This window comes from Catharus ustulatus, chromosome 1 (genome assembly GCF_009819885.2).
Source record: "Catharus ustulatus isolate bCatUst1 chromosome 1, bCatUst1.pri.v2, whole genome shotgun sequence".
In the NCBI taxonomy this organism is placed as follows: domain Eukaryota; kingdom Metazoa; phylum Chordata; class Aves; order Passeriformes; family Turdidae; genus Catharus; species Catharus ustulatus.
The window spans coordinates 47,103,698-47,128,152 of NC_046221.1; the positions used below are offsets into that span (position 1 = coordinate 47,103,698).

The 24,455-nt window shown below is 43.2% G+C and overlaps 1 protein-coding gene across 7 annotated transcripts in view; it reads right to left on the reverse strand.

Annotated features, from left to right (window-relative positions):
* The window catches only part of KIAA1143 (KIAA1143 ortholog), a 129,937-nt gene that overhangs the window by 89,435 nt on the left and 16,047 nt on the right, over positions 1-24,455 (reverse strand). Inside the window, exons 6-7 of one of the 7 annotated variants that reach the window (XR_004419930.2) lie at positions 18,833-18,873; positions 16,984-18,153 (exon numbers count right to left, since the gene is read on the reverse strand). The exons of 2 other annotated variants lie outside the window; for them this stretch is intronic. The gene's annotated coding sequence lies outside the window, so the exon portion shown is untranslated. 4 more of the 7 variants (XM_033078142.2, XM_033078151.2, XM_033078129.2 and 1 more) reach the window with 4 other exon arrangements.

Below are 24,455 nucleotides of genomic sequence, written 5' to 3' on the forward strand. Positions count from 1 at the left end.
AGCTATATGTTCACATTTACCAGTAGATAAATTTGTTCTAATTAGAGTTGAGATTTCCAGCTACATAATCCCAGGAGAATTCACACATAAAAGGTTGTTCTAGAAGAAAAGTCTTCTCATGCAACCAGGGCTAAGGACTGAGGTGATCAAAGGTGAAAAGTTAGATTAAGCACATGGGTATATGAGGATATAAATATGTGCATGTGTGCCTATCGAATACTGATATAAATCTGAGAATCAATTCAATTTAACATTTAAAAGCTTGGCTCCACAGGAAAATTACACTGCTACAAACCTAAGTGTGAGTCTAAACACTTAAGCACTCAGTCACTGTCCTCTGTGGATATCCTTGCTTGGGGGCTGGCTGTGTACTGCAGTGTGAGTAGCTGCTAAGATTTTTCTGCCACAGTCAGTTCTTAACTCTCTACCTCAACTCTAAAAGACAGTTTAAGTGATTTAAACCACAGGCACAAAACATCTATTTATTTACACTGGCTGCTTCATTTCCACCATGACATGGAGTTAGTTAGGGCAGAACTGAAAAAGTGACCACAGGTATCTCTGGAGATAGCTCAATAAATGTATATCGCACAGAATCAGGTGAATGTGCCCAGGAGAGTGGGTCTGAGAACACTCTTGACATTTTCATTCTGTTGGCTAAAGGGAGAGACTGAAAAAAGAGGTTTAAAAGCCTGAGGAGATGGAAGTCATGTAAAAGCTGCTTCCAACTGTGTGTAAAATGTTTAGTGACTCCGGTGTCATAACAATTCAACACTGAGCTGGCAGTGTATGCCTGTGTATGGGTTTCACAAGAGGCAAAGGACAGCTTTCATTGAATTGCCAAGCCTATACCAGTGATCAGATGTTATTGAAGAGGTGATAGTGACTAGGACTGCAGGGCTGGCCTGTTTTCAGAGGTAGTAGGGCTGTTTTACTCAGTTCCAAGTTAGTGGCATCTGCTTGGACTCAGATCCTCATGCGGCTCTTACTCCTGTACATTATTTACAGTGTGCTTCTTTTCCAGGGGCAAATGTCTAAAGATTTTGTAGTTGGTTTCTTTTATAGAGAAACAGTTCTAGCATGTGGAATAATCTCAGTGAAATGAAGGATGGAAATACAGGCGTGAAGGGTTAGTAGAGGAGCAGATAGGAATATATCAAACATAGCTAATAATAAAGCAAAGTGTCCAGATGATTTATTTTCTTTCACTGATGCCTTTTGACAACAGTTAAATATAAAAAAAGGAGATAGACCAAAAATTCTGATACAAACAGTCCCTCCCTACTTCTCTACTAAACTTCAGGGAGGTTCAGGTCCAAATTTTGCAGCTTTCTCCTTTTTGAGATTAAAAAAAACAATCCTAGCATTTGCCAACAGCTACCTTCCTCAGCAAATCCATCTGCTGCTGTGCTGTTTCCATGGAGGTTGAGCTATCAGCTTTTGCACTATTTTGATGCCCATGCACGTTTTCAGCAACTTGAAGGCACACCTGAGAAAGTGTAATGATCCTCTCTTCAGAAAATCTGTTGCAGCTTGGTACCTGTACCCTACAAGGCCCACTGCAATGCTGAGTTTCAAATCAGTCATTTCAGCCAGAGAAGGGCCATGGCAAGGTGAAAGGAGTTTAGCTAACAAGTTAGCCTTCGCTAATTTGCATGCATATTTAGAAATTAACTTCTAAATCTGTATACTTCCCACCTACTCTTGTTATCAGGAGAGGACAAAAGCCTCAGGATGCTAAAAAGCTGATGTGGGCTGTCCCTCTTCCCTAGGTTTGCTTATTGTGTGCTTCAGGGAATGGTAAACCTGCTGTCATGGGCCACTGCCACCCCTGTCCTGCTCCACTCAGCCCCCCCCGAAGCTCACTTCCCCCTCAATTTTTCAGCATAACTGCACATGAAAAGGCTCTCTAACCCAACTGCTGAAGAGATGAGAGTTACAAAAATAAACATAGTACTGGAAGTGTTGAGGCTGACCCAGATTACTGTGACAGAACTGGGTTAGGGAGCACCTCCAACCTGCAGTTATGGTGGCAGATACAAAGCAGAGAGGATATTTAGTAGGAAAGGAAAAGGACAGCTGGAACACGGGAGTGCCCGGAAACTGGGTTCATCTGAGGCCAGAAAAACACATTAACCCCTGCTTTAAGCAGTGCCTGCTGTCAAGACAGCATCTCATTTCTTAGCTCTGTGAACCCTTTCCTATGGTACAAGCATTTAAGGAGATTTTACAGTGATAATGGCAGTGAAGCTAAAACAAGCAATGAGTAGAAAGAGGGACAGTGAGAAGCTGGTTAGAATTGAAGGTTGTCCTTGTTTTATTATCTACTCAAAAGACTCTTCCAAATTATTTATAAGTCAGAGAAAAGCCCTCTTCTTCTGCCAAATTTTTGAAGGTGATGAGTTGTTTTTTCCAAACCAATAGAAGCTCCAGGCTAGTGATGTACTCTAAGCAAATGCCTGTGAACTGAAGTCCATCCCTCACTCCACATTACCATTTTCCCTTCTCCTTGCACTTGTTATAGCAGCCACTTGAATCAGTGAATGCTAGACCATTTCACATCTCCGGGCCTGACTCTGGTCACGTGTTGGAATAGATTATTATGAAGTTAGGAACAATTATTACCAAAAAAATAAGGTTTCAGTTTCTTGGAAGCACTCTTCAGTGATGGGTTGTAAATCAAATGCTATCAGAAGTAAATGGGTTTTTTTTACAGAAAGGGACAAAAGGACAAAGCCTCTGCACTGTCTTATTTGGGATAGAGCTGGGTGGAAGAGCAGGGAAACTGGCACTGGAAAGTAACTAGCCACCCAGCAAGGGGAAATCATATGTCTTTGTGGAGAGAGGGCATGTGTGAGATCCATCCCAGAGGTCAAGCTTGGGAGAGAAAGAAAAGATAATGGAAGACAAGGTAAAAAGACTAACTCTATTTTTCAAGAGCATCTGGAGCTTTCCTGGAACAGTGCCTCTTATGAGAGAAGCATCCTGCTCACCCCCATTCAAGGGAAGTCGCCACAGGCAGGAAATATGGTCAGGAAAAAGTCTTCATTAGCACTGGAACACAATCAAGACCTTATATTAAGGGGAAGCTATTTGCATTTGGTAAACAGATTGTATTAGTGTAACAAAATCCTGCAATTAGGCTAAATGTGTTGGACATTACCCACTGATGACTTCTCTGCTGTTTCTCATGAATAATGAGTACATATGGTAATACAAAGCACACCTTTAATAGCAACTTCAGACCAGTTTGAGGGTGTTGGTTTTGTAGTCACCCCTGAAAAGACTGGGCTCTGAGTCATATCATAACAGGGTCACTATGCTATAACTGGTTGAAAACATCTCTCATTCTTGGCAGCACTCCTTCAGGTCTCGACTTCATGAGAGCAAGGTGATCAGAGGTATTAATAGACATCACATCTGGCTGGAAGATGGAAAGCTGACTGCACACATGAATGTCCCTTGAGTGAGTTTAGTCCCTGAGCTTGGTGAAAGGACTGAAGTGCAAGGCAGAGAATGTCATTCTCATTCCCAGTAATATTTTATTGATTTACTTCATATAATGCAGTTCAATAACTCATCCCCCAAACAGATGAAACTCCAGCTCCATATAAATAGACATTAGTCTCATGTAAATCTCATTACTAGCAAGTCTTAATTAAGCAATAAGATGGAACAGCCCATATAGTCTGATTAATGGCACACCTAGGACATGCACCAGGGCACAGGGAGGCACAGGGCAAAATAAAGGGCTTCCAGTCCACTTGCAGCATGAAATCAGTCAGCAGAACAGTACACCCAAACACATCCACTATTGTTGTAGTCAAGGGCTTGACTGTTGCTCCAGTCTTGATCATGCAACTTCCAGTAGTTTAAAAGAAAACATGGCAGAAACTGAGTCTCTCCGATTCTTCCAAAGCAGCAAACTAAATGACTACATTACTGTTTGCATCTTTCTTACCCATCCAAATAAAATATGCCAGTAATAGCAACAGAAACAGGGGAGAAGTTCTATAATGCAAGAAACTCACTGAGCAGAGAGATGCCTTTGGAAATCCCTGGAATAGGCCATGTTCCTCAGTGCAAGCCGAAGACAATTCTGCACATTTTAGGGGGCATTGTTCAGATTTTGTTTATGGCACTGTAAATTAGGAGGGACTCTATGGAGGTCAACAGAACTAAAAGACTGTGAAATTGATGTGAGGGAAAGAAAGTGGGAGAAAAAAGCTCCATATGTTTGCTTCCCTGCACACTTGTGTCAGAGTCTGCTTCCTGGTTTATCAAAGCATGCTGTTGCCCTTTCTATTTCCCACTAGAGAAATAGACTATTAGCATACAGCTGCACCTCTTAGGAGAGCAAAACCAGGAAGAACCAGAGTTTTGGTGGGGTAGGGTTTTTCTGTTGTTTTGTGAGGTTTTCTTCACAACAGGCAATACAAAATACAGAGAAGAGGGAGAGCTCACAAAGCCGGTTCTCAGCTACAGTAATTCAGCTCATTTAATCAGTGCAATTACACTGACTTACTGTAGATGTCTGCCCCCACTCCTCTCTCTCTGGGTCCAGAGAGGTTGAAAGCAGGCACTGAAAGAGAAAACATACAAGGCCAAAAAAACTTAAGTGGCAGACAAATTTGTGGAATGAGAATGCATCAATATTTAATAGTGTAAAGACTACATGCCAGAAAGGGAAAAGGGAGACAAAGGACATTCCAATAAAATTGGGAAAAGTTTCCAGTAAAAAAGGCCTTGCAGATAAACGGTTCTGAACTGAAGGAGAAACATAGGTTTAAGTGAGTAAATGAGAGAGTCCTGCTCTATGTGCCGAGATTATGGGTTCATAATAATGTGAACCCATTGATCACAGGTTCCCATTCCCTCCTTGCTCAGGATCTTCCTAGTCTCCTGCATCCTGGGGCTCTGCATGTCTCCATTCTGTTGCCCCTCTGGCCCTCCCACCACCACAGGGGCTGCCTGGCACCTCCTTTTGGTTTTCTTTTCCTTTCCTCCTATGTCCCTTCACCACTGATTTTGTGGGTTGTGCTTTATTAAGGTAGGAGGAAGAAAAGAACCATAGGCCATTGTCACTAAGGACTTCAGCCCCAAGGATAACTGTTCTTGCTGATTAAAGTACTGGTTGTGGCCATCAAATCACTTTCTAGCTTAATTGTACTCTTTCTGTGTGCTCTGTCTACCCTTCTAATCCAACTAAAGAAGTCCAGAGCAGGTAGGAAGCTTTGACATTAAAAATCAGATCTTTTACAGGACTGTTACGAATAAAGCATTTGTTGAGAACAATTTATGTGAATCAAGTATAGTTGGTTATTACTTGGGGCAGCTGAAGGAACAACCAGATCAGTTGTTCCCTCATAGCCTTCCTCAGAGAGAAGTAAGCTCTGGCTGAGGTGAGGTGAGCAGGTAGAAGTCAGCAACCTCTTCAGATACCTCCACCGAGTCCAACAGACAGAAGAAGTCAGTGGGTCTTGGACGTGTCAAGATGCCCTGCTAATTTTTGTCCTAGCTTCCAGCACTTAAGGGGTTTTCACACAAACACCAGAATAATTTGATTTATTTTTTTCTACATTTCAGCTACCCTCCCTGCACACATGCACAGTCACACCATACCCCCACTCTCCATCTGAGTTACTGGCAGCCCAGGTGTGTCCAGGCAAGCAAAGCCTTCTAGGGCAGATGTAAGTAAAACCAGCCAAAAGTGCTTTGGGTAGTGCACCTTTTAGTCTGGTTCACTGATATAAATGAACTCTGTCAGGGAAAAAAAAAGTGTTTCTTTTTATGCTTCCTGTTGGTTTAATTGCAACTACCATAAAAATATAGCTGAAAATGTCACAGCGAATCACACCCTGACTAACAATGAAATACCAGCCAATGTCTTCAGCATCAATCTTGCATAAAGTACGAAGGTTTCATTTCCAGGGTAAAGGGAAGCAGGCAGACCTGGTAGGCAAAAATTTAAAGGAAAAGAAAGAAGAATGGCACCTTAAAGAGAAAACAATTCTATTATTAAATAGATATTCATTCATGCACATTACCAGATAGTGCTGCATCCCATTAGCAGTCACTCTCAAAGCAGTAAGAATTTTTCTGTTTAAAGCCTCTGGATAAAGATGGCAATTGTTGAATGGAAAAAGCTCCGATGAAAATATTTCATTTCGGCAGAGACAAGGCCACCCAGGAGGCTTTCATTTCCCTTTTTTCTCCTCCTTCTCCCTCTTCCAACCCCCTTGCAGCCATTAATTTACTAGCAGCAGCTGTGATTGTATGAGATCTGCAGAGAAGTATAAGACCATCCTGTGCCTCATGCCAATGCTGTTAGTTCAGGGATATTATGGGATTATTTTTTAAGTTGTTCCTCCTCATGTATGCAAGGCTGGAATTTAAAAAAAGGAACTTAAGAGGATTTTTAGGCAGTGTGTTTGTTATTCATTTTGTTGTTGCCACAGCATGTGGGATTTGTGTGCATTTAAGATATCAATTTAACTGTATTCCCTTTATTTCATTACTTGTGTTTGCTAGCTGATGGGATGCCAAGGTGAAGTAACTGAATCAAAGAAGATTTAAAGTACAGTAAATTCACGAATACAAGCTGCGCTGAGTATAAGCCGCATGGCCGGGTGTTGGCAAATATTTTGTTTTTTGTCCATAAATAAGCCGCACCCGAGTATAAGCCGCTCTGTGTTCGCAGCAAGGACCCGCATGCAACAAAGTTGCCAAATAGTAACAGAATCGCAGCAGGGCGGGGTTTACTGGCTCGGCTTGGGCCATGAGGGCTCGGGGCTGCCGACAGGGCTGGGCGGCCCAGCTCGGTGCTGCTGCTCGGCGGGGATGCTCGGGGCCAGCCGCCGCCACCACTGGGCTCAGTCACCCCGGCCCGGCGCTGCCCCACGGCGGCAGGGAGGGCACAGAACCCACCAGCACCTGCGGTGGCCATGGGAGCCGGGGATGGAGCCTGCCTGCTCCTGTGGCGGTGGCACGTGGGGACGGGAGCACCCCGAGCCGCGGGGCCAAGCAGAGAGAGCTGCCCGCCTTCCCCCGAGCCGCGGGGCCAAGCGGAGAGAGCTGCCCGCCTTCCCCCGAGCCACGGGGCCAAGCGGACAGAGCTGTCCCTGCCTCCTCTGAGCCGCGGGGCCAAGCGGAGAGAGCTGCCCCTGCTTTCCCCGAGCTGTGGGGCCAAGTGGAGAGAGCTGTCCCTGCCTCCCCCGAGCTGCAGGGCCAAGCAGGGGCCGCCTTCCCCACCCCCTGTGCTGCCTGCACAGAGCAGCTCCACCCGCCGCGCAACAGAGTATCAATTTGTAACAACCGCGTAAATGCAGGGTTTTACTGGCAGGAGCTCCACTTTGCAGTTTGCACTGACTTGGTTTGCACTCCCAGGGTTGAAAATGTCAGAAAATTATTCACATATTGGCCGCACCTGAATATTAGCTGCTTTCACGGTATGAGAGCAAAATTTTGGTCAAAACAGTGCGGCTTGTATTCGTGAAATTACTGTAAATACCATTTAGAATTTGGGGCAAACAGTGTACTACTAGTGAGGTGGCTCACTCGAGGAGAGGAGAGGGAGAGGAGAGGAGAGGAGAGGAGAGGAGAGGAGAGGAGAGGAGAGGAGAGGAGAGGAGAGGAGAGGAGAGGAGAGGAGAGGAGAGGAGAGGAGAGGAGAGGAGAGGAGAGGAGAGGAGAGGAGAGGAGAGGAGAGGAGAGGAGAGGAGAGGAGAGGAGAGGAGAGGAGAGGAGAGGAGAGGAGAGGAGAGGAGAGGAGAGGAGAGGAGAGGATGTGCTGCTTTAATAGAGGGTGCCTCTACAAAAGACTAATGCTGGGAGAAACCAGCTGTCCTGACAAAAATCACCACAAATGTTGCCAGAGACTTCTCTTATCATCAGAAGTCCTTTCAAAGCACTGCGGCACTCAGGTTTCATTTGGTTACATTTTTTACTGTGTTCTGAAAAACATTCCAGTCATTAATTTTCCTTAGGAGGATTACTAAAATAAACTACTGGATTGTGCCATAGATTTTTTTTTTTGTTCCGTTTGCTTTGTCCCATTACCAGATAGGACTTATCAGTACATGACCTCGAGATTTTGCCTTTCATCCTCCCAGATTTTTTTATTTACAGGTACAAGGAATACAAAGACTAAAAATAAGATGGTTGGTGTATAAGCACTGGCTGCTTACTCTGTGCCCTTCCCTCCTTGTTTTGGAGAGCTCTAGTAAGACCATTTGTTACTCACAAGGGGCAGGCATGTGACATTACCTTCACTGTTTTCTAACCAGGTAGGTAAAACCTGCTATCACACACCTATTTAAAACTTTATTATTTGAGGAGAGTGCTCAGTAGATAAAGTTTTAGGGAAAGGAATGAGATACCTTGTTCCAGAAAATATTGAAATAATTTGGATCTTGAAGAGACAACTTCTATCAGGAATTGGGCACTTCAAGGCTACAGCCAATTATTTTTACTCTTTTAAATAATAAAACAATATTTTGTCTGGGAAACACAGTATTGTGGAGAATTCAGAAGCTTATCTCTTTATAGCTCCCTCTTTTCTCCATCCAGATTTTGAGAATATTTATTAACAGTGGCAAATTGGAAAAGATACGGCCCGGTGAAGGGGAAAAGCCATTGCTACTCCTTGCAAAAATCTTTTCTGAGCAGTTTCAAAACTCATGGACCTGCCAAGACAGCCTTAATTTGAAAGGAAAGGAACTGCTGCTTCTGGGATCAGATAGATGTCCTGTAAAGCATGAAGAGCAGAGTTACCATGCAAAGGCCTGATTTCAAAATGGTTCACTTTGTGCCCTCCAAACTTTGCTGCCTTCTGAATCCCTGGTCCTAATACCGGATTTAGCCTTAAAATGGCATCAGAGAGCTGTGACCCCCCCTTTTAGAGCTAGGCGGGGGGGGGAGGGCAGCACAAAGGGTGAGAGCAGGGAAGAGATGGATGCAGATCTCCCAAGTGCTAAGCTGGTGTCTCAACCACGAGTAAAATCCCATCTACAACACCCCTCTGAGTGGCACATGACACCTGACAGTCCCAGCTGTCACCATGCCAGAGTGCCAGTGGCTGTGCCCAGCCTGAAGATGCACCAGTGCACCTGCCCTTCTGCCAGCAACGGACACCACAGCAGGAAAAACTCAGGCAGCAGGGTCTTTGGCACATGGTAGGAGTCAAACCACATAACCAGGATCCCCAGCGTGTTTGTATGTTGGTTGGTAGCAAATGTTTGAATCCCGGCAGTGACACAAGCACAGCTGCTGTCAGCCACACTGCTCAGAATAATGTAGGCCATGACAAAACCACACTTGAGCTCTTCTCTGAGGCTTCTGGCCATTGCTCTTGGGTCACAGCCCAGGGGCATTGGACAACATGTTGGGACACCTGGCTGCACATGGCTTCAGACAAGCCATTCCACTTCCGTGCTTCTATTTTTCAAGCTTTTACAGCTCTAATAATTATTTGTACATTATCACTGAATCTTTTTGTTCTCCTGTTTCCAGTACAGCTTACAAGGATGCTGTGTATCACTCTCAACTAGTTTCACTTTTTTAACCTCTACTTTTTACAAAAACCCACCTAAAAGGCTGAAAATGAAATTTCTTCATTGATTTCTCTTCTTTTTCCATTTGGTGAACATTGATCTTTTTTCCTTGTGTTTTTAATGGAGCTTGAAATTAACATGAATCTGTTTGTTCAGATCTCTGTTTGAATTAGTGTAGTTTTAGTAATAAAGTTAGGTAGCTGTTACCTTGGAAACAGAGCTCTCTTTTAGCAAACACTTCAGCTAACATTAGGCCTACACAAACAGAAGTAGTAAAATCAAATTCCTCAGTAAGAGATTGATATATGTGGGTATCAGTACTTACCTTCAGCCTAGAACATGCCACCTGCCTGATGGTGATTGTTACAAAGAACGCATTAACTCAGGGGCTTTGGCTGTTTCACAATCTTCAAGTTTTTGCAAGTGCTTCTTTTCCCTTCCCATCGACTAGTGCCATGTTGTCAGTCAGCATTAAGGATTCCCTGCTTCTCACTATCCCTTAATTGCCAAGTTAATCTGAAACTACTTGGCTTAGCTGTGTGATCCTGTAAAGGTGCAAGCATACTGTGTGTACCTCTGATTCCACAGCAGTATAATATCCAAGGCACTAGGCACGATTGTCACAGCAAGATGGCCACAGGGAGCCGACGATTAGTTGCAGGGATACACTATGCTACTACAAACATGCAGGTTTGAACAGTAGCCCACACACTCAGAAACGTATTAGGGCTTATCTTCTGCAGAAGTGCAGGAGGGAGCCTCGAGACAAAGATATCGAAATGTATGTGACAGTTCAAAGAGCAGTGGCACAAACCAGAGGCAGAATACATCCCACAGCCAAAAGCCCAAAAAGCAGTTGCCCATATACAACTTCACCAGACAAAACAAGAGATAGAACAGACTGAGACAGCTGTGTTAAGCTTTATCACCTGAAAATTGCTATTTACACAAAAAAGATAACATTCAGTTTTCTCAATTTCTCTAGTGTTCAATAAATCAAATTGGAGAAAAATTATTTTAAAAAGACTAAAAATCCTCTGGAAGAACAGAATTATTTCAACACCTCCATCAGAGGTATGATTCATGTACATGTGACTTTTCTTTGACCATGAGGCTAAAGATGTCTCAGCAATGCTTGTTCAGATTCCAATTAAAAATAAATAAAAATAAAATGCTGAAGGAGAAATGACATGCTGTTCTGCTGAGGTTTGTTGTTTTATGATAGGTTCTGGCTTCCAGTATCACCTTCAAAAAATCCAAAACTCGTAGCTTTGCAAAAACACCAACTGGCAGATTACTTATTTAGCTCCGTGTATCTCTCACGGACAGGCAGCAGAACAATGAAGAGGAAAAGATAATGCTTAGAGTAACCTCAGCATTAACATAAGCAGCATAATAGATGAGTAGCCACCACATTTGAAGAGCAGTTCATGAAGCAAAGTAGAAATTATGTCTGTGCAGGATATAATTACAGCAGTAATGTAATAACATTCCATGTTGGATTATTAGGGGTCTATTCTGCCCTTGACATGCCTACAATAACTCTCATTAATGGTAATTGAGGTTATGCATGTGAATCAGCAACTGAGCAAATCACTAAATTAATTACATGTAAAGTACCTGTTTCATTTTTTTAAACCTGCTGATATGTTTGGTTGATGCAAATGCTTACAGTCCAGAAATGAACTACCACAGTGTGGAGGAGAAGGGCTGTGGGAAAGACTACCCAGGTTTTAAAACCCCATTAAATAAAATTAAGTTTTGGAAAAAAGACAAGGGATAGTGGGAATATTAATTCCTAGACAGTCCTTCCTATACATTTTTCAGAAACCCTGGGACTCTGAATAAGCTAGAAGAGACTTGCTTTTTTGTAGCACCTCTTGCAGAGAACTGGAGCTTTGGTTATCTGGAGCTCTAGTAAACAAAGGTGTTAAACATTGGTTCTGCAGGCAAGGGCAGTAGCTTTTCTAAGTGCAGCCACAAGAGCAATGACAGGCTTGGATAAGGCACACAGCTACTATTTTTTTTCCTGCTTGGCAGTCTCAACCCCCACTTTCTGTCCAAGAATGCTTTGATCAAACAGATGTGATGACAAGGATCTGTGTGATGGTGGGAGAAGTTTGGGCTTGAAATTCAAAGCGGGTGTTTCACTGAAGGGTCTCATTCTGCCAACGTTTATCCCAGAATTTGAAGGGTGGAGATTGTTATACAAGAAACTGAATCAACCTTCTCTCATTCTTTGTTTCATTTTTGGTTTAAGCACCAAGAGCTTTTTACTCCCAGCAAATACCCTCCATCATCTGCATCTCTAGTATTGCCCCCTTCTGATGCTGCAATTAGAGCTGAGCTGGGTTGTCAGCTTTTCCCACAGCAGGAAACCCCTGGAATCCCCTTCTCAGCTGGGCAGGATCTAGAAGGGATTCCCCCACCCATTTAGCAATCTGAGAAGGCCCAGATGGTCATAAAACTCTGCCACCTGTTTGTGGTCCCCCACTGGGAGGGGGGGACAACTGCCCCACACTCAGACTTCCTGAAATAGAGCAATAGACCCACGATACAACCAACAGAGACCCCTCCCCCGCCTTGCTATAGATTAGAAAGAATGCCCGAGCTTTTAAAACTCTATTTCACATGAAGTAAACAGCCTCTCTGGTTTCATCTGGAGCTCTCTGAAAGAGCAACTTCTGGAGTGGCTTTAGTTACTGGGAGCTCTGCTGCCCCCATAGATAGTTTATGGGGCCAGCTCCCTGTGTGTACAGGGTGGCCCTGGAGCATATTAGACGTGCTTAGCCGTGTAAAGAGGCCTGCCTTCAAAGAGTTACAATTTACAGGATCACTGCCTGCCTGATAGGCAAAGAGGAACTTAAGTTTCACCTCACGACAGCATGGACACAGCTGCTGAAGTAAAGCGAAGCTAACCCTGGTCAGCTGCACAGCAGATGGAGTTGCCAATTTAATTATCTCTGTAATTCTTAATAGATATTTATATGCAATAATATGCACTTAGGACTACCTTGTTGTCACTGGGAGTATAAAGAGGGCCAATCAGAGGAATGTGTGAGGGGAGCAGTCATCCTAGGAGAAGTAGCCACCTTGGCAGAAAAGGCTGAGTGGTAAAATTCCAGCTTTAAGTGAGATCTCATCTCAGTAGCTGTGGCATCATCCCAGTCCTGTGGTGGTTCAGTGGCAAAGGCTGTTCCCACAGGTCCAATTCTTTCTGAGTTGTGTGGAGCACGATGGCTCTGCTGTCTTAGTGTCTGGCTTACTACTGTCTCCTTCACTCACAGATGAAGACAGACAGCCGATACAGAAATTATGCTTCCCAGTGGCAGGGAAATAAAGGTGTCTAGAGACAAGATCATGTTTCTTCCTCCTCTCTCTCTGCTCTTTGGTATGTGTCTCAATGGTGTCTGGGTGAAACTCCATCAGCAGGACTGTAGCAGCCAACAGTGGGGCTGGGGAAGCTGTGCTCAATGCCTCAAAATGCTCAAGAGACATGGTGCTTAAAGAAAGTGCTCTGCTGAAGCAATTGGAGGTTGTCATGGAGAAAGGACGGGTCTTTGCCACACAAAGCTAAAAAACCTAAAAATCCTTTAACACCTAGAAAATTAATGAGAGTACAGAGAACAGATACTGAGATACCAAAAAAAGATTTTTGATGCTTAACTTCAGACATCCAAGTTTAATAATACAGATTCATTTATTTGCTTGAGAAACAAAATAGCTTGTTCATCCCTGGCTTTCATTCAGTTAAGTCTACAAATATCTCCAAAAAGCATTCAAAATTATGGATTGATATTTTAAGAAGAAAAGGTGGACTTTGTGGACATGGGACTGGCTTTCCACCTACGTCTACATTCCTAAGTATTCAGCTCAAAATCTCAGTGGCTGCTCATTCTATTTAAAAATAAAATTACAAAACAGAGAAAACAGCATGTGAGAATGCTCATTGGCAGGTTTCATCATGTTTTGCTAAGGACAGCTATCTTACTGTTTCATTTCAAAAAGGAGTGGACTGGCATTCAAAAGAAGCTGTGAGTAGTCAGGCAACCACCAAATGGCAGATTTATTTAAATGAGCTGTTCCATATCATGTGCAAGTTTCATCACCTGATCTGTGCATGGATCCTATTCCTATAAAAGGTCAGATTCAGAGATATCAGAAAATCTTATCACCTCCAGAATGATTTATATCTCCAGCATGACTTTATGTCTCCAGCAGGATTTTATGTCTCCAGCATATACTGCCTTTTTAAGCATCTATGCATACAGGCTCAGTAAGCATACATGGTTTAATGATTAAATATCCAGGTATCAAACATCCAGTAGTTGAAAATTTTACTCTGCAATTCCAGAAATATTGATTAATTGACCTGAGCTCTTCTGCACTTTATAGCATATTAGAAATCACACCTTACTAGGGCCACTGCTTTTGCATTACCAATTGCACTTCAGCCTAAATATTCAACTACAATTTGTTCTGCTTAATAGAATTCTGGCCACATCTGTGTCAGAAGATAAGTGATAAATAATGTGTACAGATAACAGGTCAAGGCACTGCAAAGAGAGCTAGCCAAATCAAAGAGGACTTGCAATATTCAGATATTGATGATACTCGAGTTTCAAAAGTAGCACACAGAATTGTGCTATGGCTCTCTCACACCTATGAGGCTGTTATGGAGGCTCCCACTGAAGCCAATGGAGACTTTTCACTCAACTAAGTTTCCAACTGTGTGTATAACCAGTACCCTACATCAGAAAGGAGTCTCTTTTCCACAAAGGCTTTTCTTTGTTGAATTTTAAGGCTGTCTCTCTAAGCTCCATTTTTGGTCTTTTTACTGGGTGCTCCACAGACAATTGCTCATACTCTTTGCAGTTAATCTCCCACCGATCCCTAACCAACATGAGGGGCATGACTTTGCCTTACCCATCAGTTAGGTCACTAATCCTGGGTCATGGTGGTCAGCCACCATAGCAGTGTGCAAGCCCTGGTGTGCCTCATCCCTGTCCCCATCCTCACCCTGGGGCTTGGCAGCCTTGAGGCCCTGACACCCTGAGCTGCAGCTCCTGAGGGTACCTGAGACCTGAGAGAATGACCTGAAGTTGTCAGCAGAGGTTTAGATTGGATATTAGGAAAAGGTTCTTTACTCAAGAGGGTGGTTGAGTAGGAACAGATTCCCCAGGGAAGTGGTCACAGCACCAAACTGGCAGAGTTTAAACGCTCCTAGGCACATGGTGTGATTCTGGGGGTTGGACTTGACGATCCTTCCAACTCAGAATGTTCTGTGCTGCTGCGATTTTGTGAACCCAAGATCACAGCTTTTTCACCAGGGAAGAGCATTGCTCTAACTTGTCCCTTGCATCCCACAGCAAATACAAACCCGAGCAGAAGCAGTCACCCTAGATACGCAGGAGACAGAGGAGGGAAGGAGAAAAAAGGAAGACACGGGGAAATAGAGAAATCCAAACAGAATAACCCTGCCAACCCCAGCCCCGCGCCGTGTGCTGGCAGGACAGGCCCGGGCAGCGCGGGCAGGACAGGCCCGGGCAGTGCGGCGGGCGCGGTACCGCGGGCGGGCAGCGCCGCCGAGCGCTCCCGGAGCCGCCGCAGCCCCGCGGGAGCGGCCCGGCCCCGCTGCCGAGCCTGAGGCGCGGCCGCCACCTGCTGCCGGCCGGAGGCAAGGCGGGAAGGAGCGGCCCGGCCGTGCGACAAGCCAGGCTCGCATGGGGTGGCATGGCCTTGGCGAACCCTCGGGAAAGGGTTTGCAAAATCCATCTCTGGCGCTGTGTTCGCCCCCGAATCATTTCAGGCTTAAATGAAGACAGAATCTGACTACAAGCGAGTGCGAATCTCCTGGGTGTCTCTGAGCAAGGAAAACCTGAAAAACCCCAAAGGGCACCAAAGATTGGTCACGAACAGCCAGAACTGGCCAGTGAAATAGGCCAGGAACAGGGCAAAGTCCACCACTTTTTCGCTATTCTTTCCCCTTTCCTTTGCTTTTTACATGCTAATAATGCTCTTTTCGCAGAACGGATCGGGCTGAAGCAACACATCACCGTAATGTCCCCTCACGTGGTCTCTCTTAAACGCCATAGTTGCAGACTACTCTCTGCCATTCCCAAGGACACATCAAGGCTCTTCAAGGAGGAATTTCTTTCCTCTGTGTTGGAGGTAATAAATTGATGACAGACAAATAGTTATCACCATTGCAGTCAAAGAGCAGACAGAGGCTGTTTATGAGTGAGTGACTGATGAGCTGGATTATGGGAAGAGCCAAGACCAGGAGAGAAGTTTCTTTCTCTCCCAATCCTCCTCTGGTAACAAGATGTAAATGCTATTGCCCCTCACTGCTTTCTTCACAGGATACAGTCTTGTGGGGTTTAGAAAAACTAAATAAGGCTGTAGAGGATGCTTACTTGGTTAGAAAATATTTATTCCTCAGTACTGGTATTGATTACCTTTAGGTATGAATAGCAATGGCATTCTTACCCTCCAAATGTTCGTTCTAGTCAATAACAAAATTAATTTGTATACCAACAAATCCACAGCTATCCAGAAGGAACATGAGCTCAGTAGATTATAGAGGGGAGAGTTCTGGCAAAAGGGAGAGGGTAGAAAGAAGACTGCTTATAAGAATTATTGATAAAAGAATTACATGCTTAGAGAATCCAATTCTCTATCTTGAAGCACTTTATACATTCAGTCCTCAGCAATAACTGCAACCATTTAAATTATCGCTGTTTGCTGAAGAAAATTGATTTTAAAATCTCCCTGATTAATTTACAAATTACTATTATATTTTTGTACTAAAGTAGTACCTCAGAGTCTGTGGCTCAGATTAGGGCTCTGCTAGGGCAGATGCCATGCAAACTTGTGATGCAAGACTAAGAAAACGGCTTCCTAAACCTCACAGTTCAACCAAATTCATGAGTATGTATTTATGCATGTGGTACTGAATGACTGCACTAAAGTCAGCACCTGAGACAAAAACATTTATTTTTTAGAACCTACATAGGCTCTTAAGCACTGAAAGGTGCCTTTAAAAAGCTTGCATCCACACATAAAAGTCTCTGACTCATTCAAACCCCAAATTCAGCTGGTGTTGCTGCCATCGTGGACTCCCTGAACTCCCTAGAGGTTGAGGAGCTGCAGGAATTGATAGAGTGCAGTTCACAGGCATGATTGGCCTCTGTCTGTGCCAACCCAAAGCTGAGGGAAAAGAGGGCAACACAGGAGGTTTGCAGAAGTACAACGGGCTGTAAACAGCTTAGACCGGTCAGTTTGAGAAGCAGTCTCACATTGCAAATGCTCACTCATATTGGTTCTGCTCAGGAGGTGCAGTGAACAGGCAAGTGCAGTGAACTCACTCCTTGCAAGGCAGATTTGCTGGTTGGTATGTTAGCCTCTGTGCTGGGGCTGTAGGAGATAAGAAGAACTAATGAGCAAACAGCCCAAGAGGTAAATGAAAAAATACATTGGGGAACTCACATTTCAAATACATTGCCACCAAAAGGTGCCAATATGGAAAAATAAGACATTAAGAAGCACTGTTGCACAGGAAACATTTGATAGGAGCAGGAAACTATCACAGTTGCTGTGTCTAAATAACAAGATTTACCTTCCTTTCAATTTCAGTATTATCTAGTGGGCAGAGTGAATGAAACTGCATTTCAGGGTCAAAGGATCCCTTGCCACAGACAGTACTCACAGGGAAGAGGAGTGTGTTGAACAATGCAGAGCACAAAGTGGAAGCAAGTGACATGGGGAAAATCTGCCCTTAGACAAAAGTCTTTACTGAGCCAGTACATTTCAAGTTGAAATTCTGGGGGCACATGAGTTCTGGAGCAGTGACCTGGAGGTACACTGTATCCCCCCCACCATATACAACCAGCAGAAGCTGGGGAACACACACACAGAACGCACAACATGGATAAGGAACATAGCCATGTGACCTGGATGCACCAGGGTATCTGTGTTGTTTGTCCTTCTACCTCCAAAACATGTGAAGGACAAGTCTTGAGCAAAAGAGATGAACAAACATGGCAAAAGTTACTCTGGGCTCTGATCCCAAGCCCAGGATCCCAGGGCAATCGCAAGTCCTATAGGGCAAACCACATGCAGTACCCACAGCTACAGTGCATATGAACACTTTTAATAAGGAAATAGCAAAAATACATAGAGTAATGGGTATCTTAAAGCATCCTGACAAGCATTTCACCATTATGAAAAACAACTGATAGCATCTTTCTCTCTAAAGGATGCAGTAAAACAATTTAATGACCAAATATCCACTTAGAGCACTAGAAGATTTCATGGTATAAGCTTCTGGAAGTATTATGTGAGTGTGCAAAAACCCAGCTTTATTCTGGTTTTGTTTTTATTTTTACTTCAGTTTTTATTCTTCATGTAGTTGTACAGAAAAACTCAAAAGTCATGAATGCTGAAAGGCCAAATTCAAACTCAAATATATAGTAGATACATACATATATATCTATATGTATACACACACGGACATGTATAAATACTACTTCTTGGTTTGACAATGATTTTTTAAGAATCCAAGGGCTTGGCAATACTGTGATCATCAATGGCCAGGCATGACCTTTGGGGATAAAAACACATATGGTTATTTAGCTGAACACAAAGGTACTACCAGTCACAAAAATGACAGCAACAAATTCTTGACTGCTAGAAACTGGCATGGTTCCACAGAGTTTCACAGTTCAGCAGCTGGGTCACGAACTAAATCCAGAAATCAAGGAAAACAGAAAATTCTGGGAATGGAGACTTTTCAGCTTGTTTCACACCCCTCCATCTTTTGTTAGGCTTTTTTTTTTTGGCATTTGCACAGAAAACATGTCAGTGTGTCTTTTACAGCACTCCAAGGAAGAAAATTCAAGCTGCTCTGCCTGATATTAAAAGATGTGGCATTTGGTAATAGTTGGATGCAATCCAACTGCTAAACTGCTGAACTGCAGTTTGTAATGCAAGCACATCTTGAAGGGAAAGCAGTAAAAGAGATGAAAATTAAATTTATCAACAGGAATAAAAGAACATGTGAGCAGAAAGCAGCAGGAGGGATTCCAGTGTCTAAGGATGGAAAAAAGGATACCAAGGACATTAGGAGTGGCATTAGTTTATTTAAACACAGCCACATAATGAAGCTGAGCATCAGCATCACGATAAACTGGAACACAGGAATGAGCTTTGGAGGGAGGGAGGGAGGGAGAACACAGCAAGAGGCCGAATGTGTCACGGCATGTGAAATGAGAGTGACCCACCTGGAACATGTTAGATGCCAAATAGCACTGCCTGCTACTTACTCAAGTGACAAAAAGAAAATTGCAACATATAAGATTAATACACTTTACAAGAAACAAATTCTCATGCCATTAAAAAGATCGCAGGTCACAAAAAACTCATAGCAGTGTAACCCACAAGTATTTAGCTGTTGAACAAGTCCATCTGCATTACATATATTTAAGTGTTAGTAATTAAAGATGGGATATCAAACTTGAGCTGATAGGTTTTCCCAGATACTGTCAGTTTAAATCTGACTCTTACCATGCCTATAGCATGTTTTTGCTTTTGAGAGGAATGGTGAAGTTCTGGGAATATGACATCAGGGTTTCTAATAAGAGAACCATTGAATGTAGAGCAGAAAGGGACCTTGCAAGGTCATCTAGTCCAGCCCTCTGCCCTAAGGCAGGATCAATTATACCCAAATCATTCCTGACAGAAGTTTGTCTAACCTGTTCTTAAAAACGTCTGGCAATGAAGATCCCACAACCTCCCCAGGCAATCTGTTTCAATATTTCACTACTATTACAGATAGAAAGCCTGTCCTAATGTCTTCCTTAAATCTCCTTGGCTACAATTTAAATCCGTTAGTTCTTTTTGTATTCCCAGTGGACACAAAGAACAATTTACAACTTCCCTCTTTGCAGCAAGCTTTATATGCCTGAACACTGGTATCACATTTCTATTCCTTTCCCTGCATCTCCTTTCTCTTGATGTGCTATCCCCTTCTTTCAGTCTTACAGTTTTCTAGACTCTTGATCAAGCCACTACTTTCTGTTGGAATTTCCAATTGGACTGTATCTTTCTTTTTTGAAGTACAGTGCAAGAAAGTAGACCCATTACTCCAGTTAATGTCTGAAGCAGAGAATAATTGGGTAAGATTATTTCCCATTTCTTCTCCATGACACATTAATTTATAGAGCTGAAATTGCATTAGCTTTCCTCACACCATGGATTGTGTTCAGTGTTTAACTCACAGCAGTCACAAATCCCCTCCTGCAGAAAAATAACCACTGAGTAACAAGCTCCCATTATTTATGTACATTGTTGGCTACAGAAATGGCAAGATCCTGGAGTGTCCCACCCTTAACTTCTTTAAGTTAAACCCACTTACCTCAGACTACTTTGTTCAGGTAAGGAGCTCAGTATCTATCAGTGTAATTTCACTGAAAGCAATGTACAGTAATTTCACGAATACAAGCCGCACGGACTACAAGCTGCATCGCTGGGTGGTGGCAAACATTTCGTTCTTTGTCCATAAATAAGCCGCACCTGATTATAAGCTGCTCTGTCATTCGCAGGGAGGACCCACGTGCAACAAAGTTGCCAAATAGTAACAGAATCGTGGCATGGCAGGGGGTTTACCGGCTCAGCTCGGGCTGTGAGGGCTCGGCCCGCTCGGGGCTGCCAAAGGGGTCAGGTGGCCCAGCTTGATGGGGCCGCTCAGCGGGGCCGCTCGGGGCCGGCCGCTGCTGCCGCTGGACTCGCTCGCACCAGCCCGGCGCTGCCCCATGGTGGCAGGCAGGAACAGAGCCCGCCAGCACCCACGGCGGCGGGTGGGGATGGAGCCCCCCCACGGCGGCGGTGGCAGGCAGGGAAGGAGCGCGCCTGCTCCCACCGCGGCGGCGGCAGGCGGGGGCGGAGCCTGCCTGCTCCTGCCGCAGCAGGCGGGGGCAGGAGCCCCCCGCTTACCCCACAGGCCATGGGGATGGCAACACGGAGTCCCCGCCTCCTCCCCGAGCCGTGAGGATGTCAGCACAGAGCCCCCCGCCTCTCCCCTGCCTGAAGGAGGGAGCTCCCCTGCCTCCCTCCCCCTCCCCCCCAGTGTTGCCGGCACTGAGATGGCCCTACCCGCCACGCAACACAGTAACCAATTTGTAACAATCGCTAAATCCTGGGTTTTACTGGCAAGTGCTCGGCTCGGCACCCTGGCTGGCACTTCCGGGGTTGTAAATGTCAGAAAATTATTCACATATTAGCTGCTCCTGAGTGTAAGCTGCATTTCCGGTGTGGGAGCAAAATTTTAGTCAAAATGGTGCAGCTTGTATTCGTGAAATTACTGTAGTAAGATCAGTAAATAATTTATCCCAAGTTGATCATCCAGTGTACAGGAATTCAGCAGTGGTTCTTCCTATTAATACCATGTTTAGTATATTCAGTGTGAAATAATGTGAAGCACAATTATGTTAGTTTAGAGGAGTTGGAGCAGCTTAAAATGCAGAAAATTATACATGAAAATTATAGCTCAGAGAGATCCCAGTTATATGAAAGGTCTCTAACCTATCTGTATCCTGATGACCACAATGCCGAGGGAGAGGAAAGCTCTTTCAATCAACAATAACACCCAAAATTAGGACAAAATGGGAATTGGATCCTATCAGCTCTAGTTACTTGTTCAGAAGGGAAGTTCAATCCCTATTCATATCTGTTATGTATGGAATTATATTTGTCCTATTATATAATATTTACATGTGCTATAAACAACCAGCTAGTTTCTTTTTCTCTACAGGCAGATCCTTCTCTTTAGCAGCTGGAGTAATTTGCAGATACAGTGTGAAGCAGACAGAACAAGGTTCCTCAGTAAATGAGGACTAAACAACAACCCAAAAATACACTGTTGTAAGAAAAACTCTGCAAGTGCCAGACCGGTTTGTCACTTGAAGTAGAATTACATGCTATCCATCCACTGTTTCAAAGCTTTTGAAGTATTTAAACAAAATTTCAAAATTGTTCTAAATTTCACCCTCCTGATGTTGGAGTCTGAAACAGAGGCCTCTCTGATTTCCTCGGAGAGAGAGCAACAAGTTTCAGCGAGAAATTAAAATCATAATTCTAGATATCAGTGTAGAGAACAAGTCTTGAAAACAAGTCTCCATGAAGGCTCCAAGAACATAGTTTTAGACATAATAAAAATATGGTAAGAATATTGCTTACATTTTTTAGATAAAACAGATAGACTTTATGCATAGTATACGTAAACTGGTGTGCTAAGAAACTAGAATTCCAATAGGTTAAGAAGAAATGGTTTGGATTCATGTTTTTAGTTTATTGGTTAATTTGTGTATAAGAATCTATGCACTGGGGAGAGACACTTTTTCTTTCTTCTCTCCCTTCACTGCTGTCATCCTCACTCAAAAGAAGATAAGAGCTGTGGCTGCAACCAAAAGGTACTTCCACTTTTAATTAAAAATTTACTCCTATTTAAAACTCTATACCAAAAACCTTTAGCAAGAACTTTACCGCTTAAAACCCTTTGCCTTTCAAGACTGACGTCCCTTTACAATAAACAGCTTTATAGCAACTAATAACTACTTAGCTCTTTTAAAGTAAACAACCACAACCCAATACTCTTATTTTGATTTTTTACTAAGTATTTTAAGCAATTTGGAATGATTAAAAATTTACATTGGAATACTACGTAGCTCAAAAGAAACAAGTCTTCTAATTCCCAACAAACTCAGATACATAATTCCCACAGATGCCTATTTTCAGTGTTTTTGTCCATTGGATAAACAGCTCAGACATCACTGGCTTTCACAAAGTTCGTCTGCCTGAAATAATTTATGAAAATCAGAAAATTGATTTAAGCTCTTCTCAGTGCTCCATAAATTTTATGTAGCCCTTAAATTATAAAGCTGTTGCTGCTGCAGCTGCACTCATCAGAACAATGCTTAATCTCTTCTCTCAAGATAGTTGGCATGTCAGAGGAGAAAAGAAGGGACTTGGGCAGCTGAATTGTTTGTTTCAATTTGACAGGGCAAAATAAAACAGCCTGGATGCCAGGGCTCTAATTCCAGTGAGACTGTGTGCATCAAGGTTTTATTGCAAATATAAGTTATTCTAACCTTCCCCTGCCTTTCCTTGGTTTTAAACCAGAAAACAGCTTTCATTGATTTCACAGGGACTCTTTCTGCACACATCATCAGGTTTGTGATACTTGAGATGTTTCCTGCTTAATTTATAATCAGTGTGTTCTTGTTCTGATATACAACAATAAAATTCCACATCTGTCCAATTACACATCAGTGTAAAAATGCTTCATCCTTATCAGATAGTTTCTCTCTCAGCCCAAAGCTGTGTCAGAACAGGTAGGGTTTTTTCTTTTACTAGGGTTTTATGTAGGGTTGTTTTCTTCTACTAAAATCAGAGCTTTTAGGACTGTTCAATTTCTTTTTTTTTTAATCTCTTACCTCCTTCAGCAAAGATTGAAAGCATTTTTTGGAACGGTATAAAACACAAGGTCAAAATAAAATCCTAGCATAGAGTAACTATGATTGAATTGACTCCTTTACTCTTAAATTTGGCGTGGTAACATATTAAAAATGCAGACTGATTTATTAAGATTTTGGCTTGTGCTAGCTGACTCAGATAACCGTATGCTGCTTTTACTGGTTATATCTCATCTGGAGTCTTCAGAGGCAGAGTGGTCTGGACTTCATTAAACTCACACTTTTTGGTTTTCATTCTGGGGATCCAGAGTCAGCAGCTGCTATACTCTTCTCCTTAGCACTGACTTTCCAGCTCTCTCCACTCTCCTGGTAACACTCCCTTGTCTGTCATTCAGAAAATCATCATCTTTAAGGGATGCATTTCAACCTTTCTATACTCACGCTTTTCTCCCACGTAACCCTGTGAGTTTCATCCTTCCTCATAGGCTGTTTTTGCTCAGAGGTATACAAACCATCTGTGCCTCTAATACAATGTTCTTAAATAGCCTCCAGGCAGATCTCTATGGTTTTTAAGTACTTCTCTTTGCCCTTCAGCCTGCTGTTAACCATTTTCTCATAGTTTTATAATCTGCCCTTTTAAAGTTCGTTGTTACTGTGCTCTCTCTAAGGGAACAACTCTTTCATGATATCAAAACTAAAAGTGTGCAGTGATCACTGTTATCCTACAGAGGCTTGACAACACTTCCTCTAATAACTTCTGCCTCTTACAAGGTAGCTCCCTCCTGCCCACAGCCTTAACTAATCAGGCATGGCACTGAGGACTGCCATCAGAGTCAAGGAAAACTAATCCTTTGCCTATGCACTGGAATGGCACCAAAGCCACTTCTGGTAAGAGGGAAAGAACTGCTTTACCAGCTGTTGCTTTACCTTCAACAAAAAATACATTAACAGTGAAGTAAGTAACAGTAAAATTCAATCTTGTGTAATTCTCCTGGTTGGTCCCATTCATTTTTTCCAGGAGGAAGTTACTTCCCAGAGGCTGGTTCTGAGATTTTATAGGTTCTCAATATCTTGAGGAAGTCTACAGGAGGTTGCAGTCACATATAACCCTATGGTGTGTCTCCTCTGGTTTTGATGGCTATCTTTGTGACTGCTGTCCATGAAATGCTCTCAAGGAAGTGGGGTAGAAGAGAAGGTTTACAACATGAAAAATGTCTTTGCGGATTAGTACCTTGCTCTAGGAATGGGAATAAAGGGATGATACTAAAGAGACATCTGATACACAGGCCTGTTTGCTGAATGCACAAAGGATTGATTTATGGCATCTTGCCACGTGAGAGGCCTATAGGTTATTAACCAACTTCAATGGACAAACACTTGCTGAGGCTGCACATCATACCTCTTGTGCTGCATAAAAGGTAATGACTCATCTGCT